At 44.3% G+C, this 17494-nt stretch overlaps 1 protein-coding gene across 2 annotated transcripts in view; it reads right to left on the reverse strand.

Annotated features, from left to right (window-relative positions):
- TMEM52B (transmembrane protein 52B) overlaps positions 1-15094 on the reverse strand; it is a 90717-nt gene extending 75623 nt beyond the window's left edge. The window contains exon 1 of one of the 2 annotated variants that reach the window (XM_086933007.1): positions 14354-15094. The gene's annotated coding sequence lies outside the window, so the exon portion shown is untranslated. Of the gene's footprint in view, positions 1-14329 lie in introns of both variants that reach the window. The other variant, XM_086933008.1, reaches the window with a different exon arrangement.
- Positions 15095-17494: the final 2400 nt, after the last annotated feature.

The raw sequence follows: 17494 nt of genomic DNA on the forward strand, positions 1-17494 counted from the left end.
CAAGGTCGTAATTCAACCACCCGTTGCTTATGAAGCGTACATCCTACATGACATTACCAATATGGCGGCTTGAATTAGTGCACTGATCAAGACAGTGCGCAAATCCACTTTTTTTATTAAAAAATTTATAAAAATATATATTTCTTTTTAAAAATAATACATTATGTTATAACAATTTAAAAAATAAGAAAAAAAACTTTTGGAACATTATATTAACAAATTAGCATTTAAAAACCTTTGAAATTCACTGAAAAAAACATAGGTTTCAGGGACATTATAGTTAGAAATTAGCATTTAAAAACCTTAGAAATTCAAGATGGCGGCCGTGCTCTCGGCCGAGTGAGTTGGCGTCTACACCGCTGAGCCCTAGCGGACCCTCTATGAGCTTCTCGCTCCTGCCGTAAGAGGAGAATATCGCTTCAAAGACTCTCACTTACACGACGGATACATGAAGGACTATTGGCTCGCTTATAGCGGCATTTCTACTCCTTTCTGACCCGTCTGCATCGGACGACCCCCGATATCAGCTGACTGGCGTTTCTGCAGCGTTCCCGCAGTAACCTACCTGTTCTCAGCGGCCAGCGCAGATCCTCCCTCTTTTGGTACCGGCTATTCGTTCTGCTGTCCGACAACGCTCCACACCGTCATTGACACGCTGACATGCTGAAAATGCCTCCGAAAGCTCTTACTAAAGCGGCAGCTGCTATGAAATCTCGCAGCGCGGGTCGCGGTCAACAGGAGACCGACCCGAAGAACGTTGTAACAGCGACTCCTGCAATGAAGCAAAAGACCCGCATTACCGATAAACACAGTTCGCAGACCCCTCCGGGCAATCTCATTAAGGATAAAACTCTCCCAGCAGTGTTCAACAAACACGGAGGAAAGGGGAAAAATGCTACCGCTGATGATGAATCTACCGCAGCTGCCGTGCAAGAGGAAAATCCGACTGCTGCAGGAATCGCCACAAAGGGGGGGTGAGTACCGTGGTTTCTGTACCCTTCATCTCACAGCATATCTCTAATGACTCCCCTCTGTCTGAGTTGCCCCCTCCTGCTAACGGTATCACCCCGACTACCGAATTAGCCTCTATCACTGCTGCTATCCTAGATCCATCTGCAGGCCAAACTCTACCACCCCAGTGTATGCTGGATAATGGAGTCCAATCTGTAATTAATCACATAACAGTTACACAGGAGTTACCTACAGTGTCGTCTCACGATACCTGGGGGTCTGAGGTCAGCGACTCCAATGAGAACTTTTATTCAGTCTCCGATCACTCTGCATCCGGGGAGGAATGTCCTGAGCTACAGTGGTCTGACTACGACAGTGACTCTGCAGACTGGCGTGTAAATCAGTCACTGAAAGACTTGAATATCAATACTGTTCGCAAAGCTTCTGGCACTAAGCCATCATCTATCTCTAACTTGCAGGACTCCCTTAATGACCTCTCTACTGATCAATCTGATCCAAACTCGCAGAAAAACCGGCGAAGATACTGTTTTACTCACGCCAGAGGTTCCCGGAGAGGTCTCATTAGTAACAATCTACCAAACTATCCTTATGCATAGGGAGGCAACCAAAACAAGAAAATATGCGAACGCAGGGGGCCTGTCGTAAAATGCAGAATTCCCTAAGACGGGTCATTAAACATGTGCCGAGACTACTACGAGGGTTACCGAAGCGGAAGAAAGGATTTCTGCTCTGGAAGATGCTGCTGCTACTCAGAAAGAACTAGTTACGGAGGTCAAAGAACAGCGCAAGGACATTCTCTGGAAGCTTACTGATCTTGAAAACCGCGCAAGAAGGAATAATCTCCGCGTACTCGGGATAGAGGAAAATAAAGAAGGTGATGATCCAAGGCGGTTCATAGTGGAGCTTTTGTCTGAAGCCTTTCCCGAGGTCACTCAGTGGGATTGGAACCTCGAGATCCAAAGAGCACATCGCTTTCCGCTAAACAGTAGGAAGCAATCTACCACTGCAAAAAACGCCTATCCTCGTGCTATCTTGATCTGCTTTAACAACTTCCTTGCCCGAGAACGTATATTTGACCTTGCTAGACCTAACAAGAAACGATCGCCAAGGGATGTCAATTTTTTGTGCGTCCAGATTTCTGTTCAGAGACGGTTACTCGTCGCTGGCACCTCCGGCAACAAATTCCCTTATTTCAGGCTAAGGGGGCCCAGGCTTATTTGCTTTTTCCAGCAAAACTGAAAGTTCTTTTTCAAGGCCAGACAAGGTTTTTTATGTCGGAGATTGTTGCTAAGGAGTTCTTGGACTCAATATAATCTTAGTTTTGGCAGATCTTTTCTGATTGAGTAACACATGACAGTAAGGACTTTCTTTGTGCCTTACTTTACATTATACTTCTCTTTTTACTCGATGACCCCTCAAATATATATATGTTTTTTTTTCTGCTTATCTAAGTTGTTTAGGGTCATCGGTAGTCTGAAAATGGGGGAACACTATAGCTTCAGCGGCGTATGTGTAACGCTAACTCAACCATCACAAGGACCCTGGTCCTGATGCCCACCATGGGGGGAGAGGGGGGTGGGGGTTCCTGGGTAGGGGGGGTGGATCCCGCAGGGAGGGTGGTCCAACCGGGGTGGGTTGTGGGGTGGTGGTGTGGTGGTGGTGGTGGTGGAGGCGCTCAGAGTTGAGCATCCTGTTTTTTTATTATTCGTGTCATTTTGCAAATGCATGTGAGGTCATATCAACTTGCACACTTTTCTGTAAAAAACAGCCGGATTGTATTCTTTTTTGTCATAAAAAGACTCATGTTTATTTACTGCTCTGGGTGTTGCATCAAACATTATGGCTGCTTCTAGATTGAAGTTTGTAACTTGGAACATATGCGGTCTAAATGATCCTAAGAAACGCAGAGTTTTTCTTGAGTTGTTAAAGATAATGCAGGTCGATATTATCTGCCTGCAGGAAACTCATATACCATGGGGTAATCGTGCATGTCTTAGATTTCCGGGTTATGAGTTGGCGGCCTGTACCCGACAGACCTCTACAATCAGGGGAGTCGCTATCATTTTAAAGACTGGGTTAGGACTTGTTAAAAGAGTAAAACAAGATAATTTTGGCAGATGGTTAATCGCAGAATTATCGATTAAGGGCCGTCTTTTCTCTATCTGCTCAATCTATGCTTCTAATTTGGATGACCCACAGGTTATAAGGGATTTAAATTTAGAGCTAGCTATGTGGCCTCATCCCTTGTTTTTTTGTGGAGATTTCAATATAAGCATTCCCAGTCATCTCGATATAACAAAACATAATATATATGTAGGACGGAAGCCTCAAGTCTATAAGGCACTACGGACTCTCCTGGTTGAGCACGGTCTGTCGGACATATGGCACTATCATCATCCAAACCAACCGGGTTTTACTTATTATTCGATACCCCATAGCAAAATGGTCCGTATCGACTATGTCTTTACTTCCCTTTCAATTGCTGGGTCTGGTAAGATTGAAATCAATCCAAGGACTATATCTGATCATAACCCTATCCTCTTTAGCTTTCCCTGGGATCATCCAATTAATCAGATCAGATCATGGACATTTGATAGGAAACTCTTAGCTGATAAACTATATCAAGAACAACTTAACTCATGGATTTTAGAGTTTTTCTCAATCAACACTGGTACTGCCTCGGTCGGCACTGTATGGGATACATTTAAGGCCGCGTTACGCGGCGAAACCAAAAGATTTGCCTCCTATCGCTGGAAGAATGAGCAGCGAGCTTTAAAAACTAGACTCTCAGCTCTTCAACAAGCTGAACTCGATCTAAGCTCTAATATTCGTAGGGGAGAAGACATAACAGCTAGCATGAAATTAGTTGCCATAGCCAAATCTAATTTATTAGAACCCTTATATAAAGATGTTGCTACTAAATATTTTCAATTCCGAACTACCATGTATGAACTTGGTGAAAATTCGGGTAAGGTTTTAGCAAAACGTCTACGACAAAAGGCCATAGGCCCATAGCCAATCAGATAATTAAGGTTAAAGATAGCTCTGGTACTATCCAGGATACAAGTGTCGGTGTTTTAGACGTTTTTGTTGACTTCTACACAACCTTATATACGGAAGAAAATAATATAACTCTACAGCAACAAACTGGGTTAGATCAATTTTTCCAATCCTTGGATACTCTCAGAGTCACAGTCGACCAGAACCAAATCCTCACCGAACCTATCACCTGGGAGGAAGTTCTGATCGCCCTGAAATCTCTCTCCAATGGCAAAGCTGCAGGACCAGATCTTATTCATCTTGAATTTTATAAAACCTTCTCACATCTATTTAGGCAACAAATGTTAGAAGTCTTTCGTCTTGCCCAGTCTGGGTCAATTCCCGACTCATGGCGACACTCGACTATTGTACTTTTTAGGAAAAAAGGTAAGGATGAATTAAACCCATCTTCATATCGTCCGATCGCATTGATTAATACAGACAGCAAAATCTATTCAAGGATACTCGCCTTCCGTTTAAATCAAACAATTCTCCCACTGGTTTCTATTCGCCAACACAGGTTTATTCCTGGTCGGGATACGACGGATCACATCAGGCGAGTAGTGGCACTTCTGGATTGGGCAAAGACCACAAACTCCGCCCTCGGGGTGATCCTGTTGGATGCCGAGAAGGCATTTGACAGGGTCTCCTGGGGGTATTTGTGGTCTGTTTTGTCCTGGAATGGCTATGCACCTGAATTCATCCAAGCTCTACAAGCTTTATACATATCTCCAATGGCCAAAATTCGTATTTCTGCTAATGAATCACATTATTTTTCCATCAGCAGGGGTACCAGGCAAGGTTGCCCGTGTTCCCCCCTTCTTTTTGCTTTATTTATCGACCCATTTTTATCCCTGATAGAAAATTCCCATCTCATTACCCCTGTTACAGTGCATGGAATTAAATATAAGTCATCGGCATACGCTGATGATATTGTAGTATTAACCAACAATGTCTCCCAATCTTTTCCTGCACTCGAGACTCTGGCAGCTCAATTTGGTATAATTTCGGGGTATAAATTAAATATTGCAAAAACCCAAATTCTACAATCCATGGCCATGCCCATTTCCCAAGCTCCTATCACCACTGTTGCAACATATCTTGGGGTCCAAATAGCGCCTGATGTAGATCAGATCCTAGACTTGAATTATTCTTCTATAAATGACTTACTTCATAACAAATTGGAACGTCTTGATCATCTACACCTCTCGCTCTTTGGCCGATCTAATATCCTCAAAATGATCAATCTCCCTAAATATTTATATTTCTTTAGATCTATCCCATTATTAATACCACTCAATTTTGAAAAAAGCGGAAAGAATATGCCAACGATTTTTATGGTCATACCGTAAACCAAGACGCGCTGCTAAATGGACATGCCTCCCACAGGAGCCCGGGGGGTGGGCAGTCCCAAACCTAACATTCTATTATTGGGCAGCCATGATTCAACACTTTGCTGTCCCTCTTCTAGGGGATGCTGCTGAACTACCAGCTCATCTTTCTCCTTCGATATATTCAATATCCTTCGGAGACTCTACAAAAGGGATACTCACACGTATACTTGAACCCAGTTATTTAAAAAAAACCAAATTCAAGGTACTATGGACATTATTCTCAATATGGCAAAAAGTTCGACGTCATTTCAACATTTCTAAGATAATGTATTATACCCCATTAACAGCCTCCAGAGTACTTCCAACGATCTTTCAAGAGGGGGTAGCAAATATCTGGATAACCCTTGGTGTAAGGGAGATAGGTGATCTATCTGACTCTGGCCAAATAGCTTCCTTTTCGTTTTTAAAGGAAAAAATTCATCTCCATGTTAACCATTTCTTCAAATATCTTCAATTAAGAAGTTTTCTAGATAATAAGCTCCCTCAACACCCAATGATGTTTCAAAAACCTGTTATAGTAGAATCTATCAGAAGGAAATTGAAAATTGGCAATTTATATCAAAACTTTTTATCCCAACTTCCTGATGACCTTAATTATCAGAATGACAAATGGGCGACAAAATTTGGAGTTCCTATTATCGACCTAAAATATCCACTTGTATTAGCCAGATCGGTTTTGGTATCAGGCACCCTCCGAGCTCAAAGTTATATGTCTATGTTCAATCTTTATTACACACCGTTAAAACTTGTTAAATGGGGGGTGGTTTGTGGGGGTAAAGGGTCATTCTGTGCCAGATGTAAATTTCCTTCTGCTAATTCTGTTCATATGTTTTTTAGTTGTCCGGAGTTATCTATTTTTTTCAATCAAATTGAAATTTTTCTCATGCAGATTACTCAAACGTCTGTTAAAATAACTGCTGAAATGGTAATCACCGGTTACGAATATTCTACGGCTCCGGAAAAAACAAGACATTTACAAGCTTTTCTTTTCATTTCTATGGCAATGATCAGACTGTGTGGTACTTCGCTTTGGATTAATCCTGAACCTCCTACTTTTTGTCATTGGAAAGCCAGGATGCTGGCTTGGTATATACTCGAGACTTCAGTCCAGCCTTTTAGAGGAAAGAGAAGACGCCTAATCGCCTCTAAGAACTAGGCACCATTTGAAAAATGGGTTGCAAATTAATTAATTAATTCCTATTGATATGTCCTTATGATGCTTATATAATATTTTTTTCTATATGTTCATGTTTGATTTATGTTTCTCTTGATCTACCTCCTCCCACCACCACGGGATGAAAGGGGGAAAAAACAATAAATAAAATAAAAAATAAAAAATAAAAACCTTAGAAATTCACTGAAAAAAACATAGGTTTTTGGGACATTATAGTTAGAAATTATGGTTTAAAAAACCTTAGGAACTCACTGAAAAAAACACAGGTTTCAGGGACGTTATAGTTAGTTGGACATTTCACTCATACAAAACTAGAAAAATTCTGCGGTTATAGTTAGTTGAACTAACTATAACTCGCGTCCCCGCAATGCACTGCTCATGATGTCAGATATTACATCATTCATGACATGGTCAGAGACATCACTGATGACATCTCAAATTACATCACTGATGGCATCACTGATGACATCATCCATGTTATCATCTGATGCACCTTCTCACACACTAATATAACCTTTAATACACCTATTTTAAAATACAGACTACCATTTTTGAAACCATAGACACACCAATTCCAGTGACTACATACCCACTCACTGATTCCTGGGTCTACACACGCATCCAGTCATTCACCCATACAGTCTCTCATACATGCAATAACTCATCAATACAGCACTATAAGTGGCACTCATACACCTATACAGACACTCACACACCGCCACTCATCCATAGATTTACTCACACACCTAGTCAATCATGCAAAAGAATCAATCACACCCCCATGTATTCACCTATACAGTTATACACACACCACCTCACTTATTCATACAGATACTAGCACATACTTACTCTCTTATGCAATCACTGATACAAGCCCACACTCATCCATACAGCCACTCTCACAATCACTCACTCTCACATATAGTCATTTATATACTGCAAGACTCACATATACTGCCTTTCACATATGTGGTTACTCATACATGTACCACTGAGACATCTATTCACTCACCAACAAATCCATACACACACTCACTCACCCATGCCGCTCTTCACACAAGCAGTCTTGAACCCATACACCCAGGGAATCACCCACTCACACATCTATGCACAGAGTCACACACCCCCGACCCACCCACACAGACACTCAGTCACCCATACAGATATTCAGAAAAACAATTAATAACCCATATAGACACTCATGTAGCTACTCACTAACCCATGCAGCCGCTAACACACCAACTAACAGACTTATACGGACATTCACACAGTTTAGTCACAAACCCATGCATTCAGTAAGACATGTTTAATCACTTACTTATACAGTCAGTCGCGCACCTACTAAATCATCCATTCAGATACTCATACACCCACTCATTCTTCAATACACCTTGGCATTTATATATATAAAACATATTTTAAACTTTACAGAAACAGACAGTCATTGGATGATGTCATCAGTGATGTCATTTGAGATGTCATCAGTGATATCACTGACCATGTCATAAATGAAGTAATATGTGACATCATGAGCAAGGCATTGCGGGGGCGTGAGTTATAGTTAGTTCAATTAACTATAACGGGTGAATTTCTCTGGTTTTGTACGAGTGAAATGTCCAACTAACTATAACGTCCCTGAAACCCGTATTTTTTTAGTGAATTTCTAAGGTTTTTTAAATGCCAATTTATAACTACAACGTCCCTGAAACCTATGATTTTTTCAGTGAATATATATATATATATGGTTAAGGAGTTGGGAAAACACTTACAGGAGCAATCCCAACAAATATTAGGAAATGTTTTTTTTTTGATGCAATGTGCCATCAAACAGAAAATATGTGTTCTGATCTGATATTCTTCCTCTATTCTGATTTTTAACCATTACTCGTCCCATTCAAAAACATGTATCTACATACTGCTTGAGTTGCCTTCTTTCTTGATGTAACATGTATTTGCTTGGTTTTATTATGATCTATTTTATATTTTATTTCAGGAGGAAAAGAAGGAGCCCACACATGGTTGGAATCACTGGGCACTGGGATCCCTACCCTTTTCTTCAAGACCTCTATGGGTGAACAACATCGTTTTGTCAGACGTTTTACTGAACATTTACGATGATCAATTTCTTTGAGTGGATATAAGATTTGTCTCTTGGTGTTAGGCTTTCTTTTTTCCGTTATGGTTCTTATTTTTGAAGCTTTTACATACCCTGCAAATTACTTCTTGATTAGGATCACGTTTCCTGGGTAGAACCAGTACTGGTTCCTAGCTGGGTGTCTCTCCCCTAGACAATTTGGCATCACGAATGCTAGTATTTATTCACTGGGTTTTTACCTAGTTTCTATTGAGATGCATCACGAGGGTAGCATGCATCCATGTCACTTGTTTATGCATTGGTACTATAAGCATTGAATTGAGATGCATCACGAGGGTAGCATGCATCCATGTCACTTGTTTATGCATTGGTGCTATAAGCATTGAATTGAGATGCATCACGAGGGTAGCATGCATCCATGTCACTTGTTTATGCATTGGTGCTATAAGCATTGAATTGAGATGCATCACGAGGGTAGCATGCATCCATGTCACTTGTTTATGCATTGGTGCTATAAGCATTGAATTGAGATGCATCACGAGGGTAGCATGCATCCATGTCACTTGTTTATGCATTGGTGCTATAAGCATTGAATTGAGATGCATCACGAGGGTAGCATGCATCCATGTCACTTGTTTACGCATTGGTGCTATAAGCATTGAATTGAGATGCATCACGAGGGTAGCATGCATCCATGTCACTTGTTTACGCATTGGTGCTATAAGCATTGAATTGAGATGCATCACGAGGGTAGCATGCATCCATGTCACTTGTTTACGCATTGGTGCTATAAGCATTGAATTGAGATGCATCACGAGGGTAGCATGCATCCATGTCACTTGTTTACGCATTGGTGCTATAAGCATTGAATTGAGATGCATCACGAGGGTAGCATGCATCCATGTCACTTGTTTATGCATTGGTACTATAAGCATTGAATTGAGATGCATCACGAGGGTAGCATGCATCCATGTCACTTGTTTACGCATTGGTACTATAAGCATTGAATTGAGATGCATCACGAGGGTAGCATGCATCCATGTCACTTGTTCATGCATTGGTGCTATAAGCATTGAATTGAGATGCATCACGAGGGTAGCATGCATCCATGTCACTTGTTCATGCATTGGTGCTATAAGCATTGAATTGAGATGCATCACGAGGGTAGCATGCATCCATGTCACTTGTTCATGCATTGGTGCTATAAGCATTGAATTGAGATGCATCACGAGGGTAGCATGCATCCATGTCACTTGTTTACGCATTGGTGCTATAAGCATTGAATTGAGATGCATCACGAGGGTAGCATGCATCCATGTCACTTGTTTACGCATTGGTGCTATAAGCATTGAATTGAGATGCATCACGAGGGTAGCATGCATCCATGTCACTTGTTTACGCATTGGTGCTATAAGCATTGAATTGAGATGCATCACGAGGGTAGCATGCATCCATGTCACTTGTTTATGCATTGGTGCTATAAGCATTGAATTGAGATGCATCACAAGGGTAGCATGCATCCATATCACTTGTTTACGCATTGGTGCTATAAGCATTGAATTGAGATGCATCACGAGGGTAGCATGCATCCATGTCACTTGTTTACGCATTGGTGCTATAAGCATTGAATTGAGATGCATCACGAGGGTAGCATGCATCCATGTCACTTGTTTACGCATTGGTGCTATAAGCATTGAATTGAGATGCATCACGAGAGTAGCATGCATCCATGTCACTTGTTTACGCATTGGTGCTATAAGCATTGGATTGAGATGCATCACGAGGGTAGCATGCATCCATGTCACTTGTTCATGCATTGGTGCTATAAGCATTGGATTGAGATGCATCACGAGGGTAGCATGCATCCATGTCACTTGTTCATGCATTGGTGCTATAAGCATTGAATTGAGATGCATCACGAGGGTAGCATGCATCCATGTCACTTGTTTACGCATTGGTGCTATAAGCATTGAATTGAGATGCATCACGAGGGTAGCATGCATCCATGTCACTTGTTTACGCATTGGTGCTATAAGCATTGAATTGAGATGCATCACGAGGGTAGCATGCATCCATGTCACTTGTTTACGCATTGGTGCTATAAGCATTGAATTGAGATGCATCACGAGGGTAGCATGCATCCATGTCACTTGTTTACGCATTGGTGCTATAAGCATTGAATTGAGATGCATCACGAGGGTAGCATGCATCCATGTCTCTTGTTCATGCATTGGTGCTATAAGCATTGAATTGAGATGCATCACGAGGGTAGCATGCATCCATGTCTCTTGTTCATGCATTGGTGCTATAAGCATTGAATTGAGATGCATCACGAGGGTAGCATGCATCCATGTCACTTGTTCATGCATTGGTGCTATAAGCATTGAATTGAGATGCATCATGAGGGTAGCATGCATCCATGTCACTTGTTTATGCATTGGTGCTATAAGCATTGAATTGAGATGCATCACGAGGGTAGCATGCATCCATGTCACTTGTTCATGCATTGGTGCTATAAGCATTGAATTGAGATGCATCACGAGGGTAGCATGCATCCATGTCTCTTGTTCATGCATTGGTGCTATAAGCATTGAATTGAGATGCATCACGAGGGTAGCATGCATCCATGTCACTTGTTTACGCATTGGTGCTATAAGCATTGAATTGAGATGCATCACGAGGGTAGCATGCATCCATGCCACTTGTTTACGCATTGGTGCTATAAGCATTGAATTGAGATGCATCACGAGGGTAGCATGCATCCATGTCACTTGTTTACGCATTGGTGCTATAAGCATTGAATTGAGATGCATCACGAGGGTAGCATGCATCCATGTCACTTGTTTACGCATTGGTGCTATAAGCATTGAATTGAGATGCATCACGAGGGTAGCATGCATCCATGTCACTTGTTTACGCATTGGTGCTATAAGCATTGAATTGAGATGCATCACGAGGGTAGCATGCATCCATGTCACTTGTTTACGCATTGGTGCTATAAGCATTGAATTGAAATGCATCACGAGGGTAGCATGCATCCATGTCACTTGTTTACGCATTGGTGCTATAAGCATTGAATTGAGATGCATCACGAGGGTAGCATGCATCCATGTCACTTGTTTACGCATTGGTGCTATAAGCATTGAATTGAGATGCATCACGAGGGTAGCATGCATCCATGTCTCTTGTTCACGCATTGGTACTATAAGCATTGATTTGAGATGCATCACGAGGGTAGCATGCATCCATGTCTCTTGTTCATGCATTGATACTGTAACCATTGATTATTCCTGTGAACAAGTTGATGGGTGCATTTAATCTTCCCTTTTTTACCCAGAAGCCTGAGCATGTTCTCATGACTTTCTTTGTATTAGGAGTTGGTGACTGTTGGACTAGGCACTTTTGCAGGGTCACCCCAGAAAGTTTTGCCTTCCTCCTGTATTTTTTCTGACCTGTTGTTCGTAGTTTTAGGACTCTGGGCACATTATCACTGCTGTTCAGTGCTAAAGTGCATACGCTTTATATGATAAACTTGGTAGGATTGGTCTACACCTGTCAGTCCCTTGTATAGTGGTAAATCATATACCCAGGGCCAGTAAATTAAATGCTACTGGTGGGCTTGCAGCACCATTAGCGCCACCCACCAACCTTTCTGGTTGGGGCTATGGTATCGCTGAACATGATTTCTAAACATATTGAATTCATGCAACACACATAAAACCATTGGATAAAGTAGTATATAAAATATTCTTCTTAGTGGACGGGTGCCATAAGCCAGTAAGGCTGAGCATTGACTCCCCTGCTTCTTGGATTAGGTAAGCGGACGCATCTCTCCCCTGGACCACTTTAGAGACACTGCAGGTCATAAGGGAAACAGCTGTAGGACCCCACAGAGCTCCCAGAACCTCACAGATCCTCCAGGGCATTGGTAAAACAGGTATGAGACCCCACAGACCCTCTAAGTCATAAGGGAATGGACATGAGACCCTACTAGACCGTCTTGGTTGGGGGTCTTCTGACTCTGACATCTTCCTGACTTTGACTCCCCAGGATATGTTCAAAGAGATACTGCTTGGCATCGTGGCAATATTAAAGGGTTGGCCTTCAGTACTTTAGACTAAATAGACGGAGAAAGGGATTTTGAAGATTATAAAACACCAGCCTCACAGTTTGGTCAGTTGATTAAATTAAGTAGTTGAATGGACGAACCATAGCGACTTGAAGCCTGGTATGGGTAAGGTAAAGCATTCTCTGGTATAGTGCCTAAGCGTGATCCCATCTCTGTGGTGCTGCCGGGGCGATCTGCAGACACATTCGGCACTTTGCCAGTAAAACACCTCCCACTTCAAATGGATCCTCGGTCGCACCTAAAAGACCCTCACATAATTCTAACAGGGTGTCATCTAGCGGTGAACACACCAGCATCCTGCAGACCATCAAATACCCTCCACATACCCATCACATGGCCTCCAACAGACCCATGCATAGCCTCAGACCATACATGGTTTCCAGTAGAACCTGAGATAGACTAAAACAGTCTCCTGCAGCAGACCCTCACCCAGCCCCAAACAGACAATTACAAAGCCTACAACAGACCCTCACCCAGCCCCAAAGAAACTATTACTTGGCCTCCAACAGAAACTGAGATAGCCTAAAGCAGTGTCTTGTCAACAGACCCTCACCTAGCCCCAATCAGACCATCACATGCCTATAAAAGAACCATGTGGACCTCCAATAGACCATTGCAGAGCCTGCACCAGATCCTCACCACGCCCCAAACAGACCATCGCATAGCATTTAGGCAACCTTTATTTACCCTCTGGCGTGCCCCCAACAAACCGTAAATGCCGAAAGAGCCACCAACAGACACTTAAAAAGCCCTCAAAGGCCACGGGCAGCCTCAACGGACCCTCCGAAAGCCATCAACAGACCTTCTCATAGAGGCTATGGAGTTTTGCATCGCTGTCGAAGCCAGGGCAGGGCGTGGGGTTCAGATGGATGGAGGGAGTGGTGGTCATGTTTGACGCCATGACAGGGATGGGTTGGAGTTGGATAGGCGGAGAGGTGGTGATGATGGGCGCTGTGCCAGAGAGTGGGGTGGATTTAGGTGGAGGGCGAGGTGGTGATGGTAGACGCCATGATAAGGAGTGGGGTGGTGTTGGACGGAGGCAGAGGTGGTGATGGTGGAAGCCAGAGGTGGTGATGTTGGAAGCCATAATAAGGAGTGGGTGGGTGGAGTTGGACATGGCAATGGTTGTGATGGCGGAATAGAAAGGTTACTGTAGAACCCAATGTGGCAGTTACAGGGATGAGGGAGAAGGGACCAGCGAAGAGGGATGGAATTGGCTGGATGGAAAATGACGTAAAAGAGGAAGCGAAGGAGAAGGGGAAAAGGGAGATAGACGAAGTTCATATTTGATGTTCTGTTTAATGGAGAAATAATTACTTGTAAAGGCCCAGATAGAGTCAGAACATTCGAGTGCGCAAAGACAGTGAGGTACTTTTTAAACAGGTGCAACTCTCAACTCTGTAATCCAAACACTCCCTCCGGTCAACAAAAAGGATATTAGAAGCCGCAACAGCCCACATTCGGAAAAAATAAAGAAGCATTTCTAAATCAAATGTCAAATACTCGAAAAGTAAATATGTGTGAACGAAATGTCCCCGTACAGAGCTCACCTATGATATCTCGAACCTGCTGTACTTGGTTTCGTCCTTTTGTTTATTTCTTCAACCTGATTTGTTGATTTGATTCACCTGGGTCCTTGAAGTCAGGCACTTGAGTTGCCGCTCTTGCGCTAAACGTTATGTGTTTATTCTGCCTCCGTTGATTCCCTTCCTCTGACCTTGGTGCGCACCTAAAGTCGATTTCTTGTGACTGATTTTCTTCTCTTTCTATCCCCTTCACCTCTTGTTACCAGCCGTTTCCACCGATGTTAATGTGATGCCCACGATATCCTCGTCGCCAGATGTCATATATGTATGTGAACAGGAGCTTCAAAAGAACACTGCTCGTGATTTTGCGAAGTTATCGAACTCCTTCTCAGCCGGCTCGGGGCTGAGTGATTGGCAGGTGATCCGATATTGTCCTTCAGACCTCGGTCTGCCTCGACCCTTCCGCCGCTTGCATTGTATGTGATCGTGGACGAAGCCACTTCTCAGAAGGCTGAGGTGGGGGTTCTGTGGGGCTCTGGCTGACACGGGTCACCCCGAACCCCAGGCTGGACATTAAAGCGGAATGATTAAATCAGCTCCTCGGGTGCTGCATGGGATGGGCATAGACCACCCTCGCCATCCACTGGTCCTTAATTCACAGAAGACCCAGGAAGACCCCTCCTTGTCGAGGCCCGAGGGACGGTGGGAGCTCAGCCCGCCACAAACTCTAGCAGGAGGCCCAGGGTCAATGTGTCATGAGCCGCCTCCACCCCCACAAACCGCACGGCCTGAGGAGGGCCTCCTGCCCCCTGGCACCCGTGGGACTATTAGCATGAAGTCACTAGACCAAGCAAAGTGGAATTCCAATGCAAATGCCATCTCAGGGGCCGCCTACCGAGGAACGTGTGCTCCATCTGGACTTGCAGGCACAGGTGCAGAATCATATTTTGCTTCCTATAGCCGCATTCCTTTGGCATTGCAAGGCAGCTGATGATATTTGGGGATAACAGGAAGGCAGCAAATATACTGTCCTACTCCCAGTCCTAGAATAAATGCAATATCCCCCAAATAGTCCAGGATGTGTGTTCACTGTTCTAATTCTGAAAAAATTGGGGGAAGTGAAAAAGCCACTAACGGATTTAAACAAAAAAAGTGTTGCCATGAGCGTGTGGAGAAGGCTAAAAATCGCATTGCCTATTTTGGGTTAATCATTCCAAGCACTGTGGCAACCAGTAATGTTTCTATTACATAGCCATATTTCTGAAGTGGCCAGTCACATTCTGATTAGCTCTGCTACATTGCTAGGGCAGAGAGTAATATTTTGGCTAGTTTAGCCATATTTCTATGTTAGCTAGTAATATTGTGGTAATGGGAGCCCTAGCCCTCTGATGGCTAGCAATAATTTGGTTCTCTGAGCCCTATTCTCATGGCACTCAGTAATGTTTCTCTTCAGTTAGCCTTATTTCTGTGTTTTGTTGTGTTGGGCTGTTTCACGCAGGTACGTTTCCGAGGTGGCTTGTAGGTTTTTAGTTGTGGCCGTTTTGTTACTTGCATGCTCTCTAGTAATGTGTTGGGGCACTTCGCCATATTTCTACCATTACTCGCGATGTTCTGCGTCATGTCGCCAGATTTCAACGGTGACTAGTAACATTTTGGTGCTTGTAGCCACCTTTCTGTGAAAGCCATGCATGCTTTTGTTTAGTTTGCCATATTTCTACTACGGCTACTAATATTATGGCTTACTCAAGTGACCACGAGGCACAATCGTCAGTGGAAGGCAGAGCTGCCAATAAAAGCAGGGGCCCTGTGGGCGCGAGGTCAGGGTGCAAGCAAAGCAGGGGCCACGGGAACCGCTGCCATCGAATAAAGGGCCACAGATGGCATGGCTCTACAGTCACAGCACGGGCCCCGTATGCACAATAGTGCCACCACCACACGGGCCACAGGAATCAAAACTCTGCCATCAAAGCACGGGCGCGAGGCTCAGCACAGCTCCGGAGCGCGTCACCACGAAGAATAGAACGGTGCGTTGTTTATAAAGCGCCGACTTCACGCAGATGAGTTTCACAGCGCTGTCAGGTAGGTGTGAAAACAGCAGGCAAAGGTCAACAGTGTATTGACCAGAGACATTGCAAGTCAAATGTCATAATCGGTGCGGATCAAACTCTATTCCTTTGAGCCACTAAAGTGCCATAGAACCTGGTCCCCATGAGCCACAGCACTGCCACCGAACTTGGACCCCCCATGAACCACAGCACTCTTACAGAACCAGGACCCCACGAGCCACAGCACTGCCAAAGGACGTGGACCCCGGTGAACCACAGCACTGCTACAGTACCAGTGCCCCCTTAAACAACAGCACTGCCACATAAACTAGACCCCATGAGCCACAACACTGCCACAGAACCTGGACCCCATGAGCCACAGCACTGCCACAGAACCTGGACCCCATGAGCCAGCACTGCCACAGAACCTGGACCCCATGAACCACAGCACTGCTATAGGGCCAGGACACCACGAGTCACAGCACTGCCACGTAACTTGGACTCCCACGAACTACAGCACTGCTACAGAACCAGGACCCCACGAGCCACAGCACTGCCACAGGACGTGGACCCCGGTGAACCACAGCACTGCTACAGTACCAGGGCCCCCTTGAACCACATCACTGCCACAGAAACTAGACCCCATGAGCCACAACACTGCCACAGAACCAGGACCCCATGAGTCACAGCACTGCCACAGAACCTGGACCCCATGACCCACAACACTGCCACAGAACCTGGACCCCATGAACCACAGCACTGCTATAGGGCCAGGACACCACGAGTCACAGCACTGCCACGTAACTTGGACTCCCACGAACTACAGCACTGCTACAGAACCAGGACCCCACGAGCTACAGCACTGCCACAGGACGTGGACCCCGGTGAACCACAGCACTGCTACAGTACCAGGGCCCCCATGAGCCACAGCACTGCCACAAAACCTGGACCCCATGAGCCACAGTACTGCTACAGAACCAGGACCCCACGAGCCACAGCACTGCCACAGGACATGGACCCCGGTGAACCACAGCACTGACACAGGACGTGGACCCCGGTGAACCACAGCACTGCTACAGTACCAGGGCCCCCTTGAACCACAGCACTGCCACAGAAACTA

This window comes from Lissotriton vulgaris, chromosome 7, assembly GCF_964263255.1.
Source record: "Lissotriton vulgaris chromosome 7, aLisVul1.2, whole genome shotgun sequence".
Classification (NCBI taxonomy): Eukaryota; Metazoa; Chordata; class Amphibia; order Caudata; family Salamandridae; genus Lissotriton; species Lissotriton vulgaris.